The sequence below is a fragment of the Armigeres subalbatus genome, chromosome 2 (genome assembly GCF_024139115.2).
Source record: "Armigeres subalbatus isolate Guangzhou_Male chromosome 2, GZ_Asu_2, whole genome shotgun sequence".
In the NCBI taxonomy this organism is placed as follows: domain Eukaryota; kingdom Metazoa; phylum Arthropoda; class Insecta; order Diptera; family Culicidae; genus Armigeres; species Armigeres subalbatus.
The window spans coordinates 122,418,989-122,420,276 of NC_085140.1; positions in this window are offsets into that span (position 1 = coordinate 122,418,989).

Genomic DNA, 1,288 nt, shown 5'->3' on the forward strand with positions numbered 1-1,288 from the left:
TGAAACCTCTAGTAGTAGAAATGCAAAAATATACGTTCTCCCATACTAATTTCCATACAAACTTCAAACGCGATGCGGAAAGCAAGGAAGCAACCAATTGATCCCAAATTCTGCACAGTTGTTTAGGACCCAGAATGGCTTAGAAAAATCATTGATTTGAAAAAAATTACCATGACGCCCCACACTAATGCATATGCACTACATGCACGGATCGAATCCCAAAGAGAAAGAGCAAGTCTCTCACTTATCATCTCTGTATACATATACGATATGTAGCATACCGCGAGAAACTTTTTTCGCAAGCTGTCATGATAGAGAATTGATTCGGGATGTTATACCCCATGATAAATTTCTTTTAGAAAGCTCCAAATGCGGGGAGCTCTGGCTCTGATGATGCATTTCAACTTGATCTACACAGCTGTGCAGTAACCAACACGAAAGGAGCGATAAAACAGAGCAAGAATCACCATTTTTCTGTGGGGGCTGCCTATCCGGTTCTGTTTTCTCGCCCTTGTATACAAGTTTGATAAATTTGTTATCATGGCTTGTTATGATTCGGAACACTTTTTGCCTCTTTTTTATCTTTGTTCGTTATCTATTGAGAGCGATTTCTGCAAACCCTGACTACATGTGATAGATTTAGTTCGGAAAAGGTATGTGACAGAGGTCCTTCGTAGCTTAGTAGGGAAAGCACCTGTGTAGCGTACTGGTTTCGTGGGATCAAACCCTACCGAAGGAAGTGGTTACTCTCTAATACCTTTTCTGAACTAAATCTATCACATGCTGTGCATGAATTGAGTTTCAGACATAGTAACAAAAGATATCGCATTTTTTCATGCCCTGTCACAGAAAAAATATTTTTGGAGATTTTTGTAGCATGCCATTCATCCTTCACGTTTCTATAGATATTGAAATGGGCGGCTATGTAAAAATCGCGTGATATCTCTCATTGAAAATGTGAAACTGCAGTACTGGCTAGAACCCAAGTTATTTGGCATAACATAAATTAATGAAAGAAGAAAACAGTTTTTGATTTGTAAGTTGTCAATTGTAATTGTAATAATAATAGTAGGGGTATTCTCTTAATAGCGTAAGCAGCTGCGTATCTGATTATTATTGAACTGTTTCATTCACAAGTTCAAAGGACATATTTCAAATTGCCTATGAAACATTGCTATAAACAGATACGCTGCAACCTACGCCAATATCCCTAATAATTTGTAATATGTAATTTGTATCACTTTTAAAAAAAAGTGGCTTTTGATCGTCTTTGAAGATTGGTCCTATT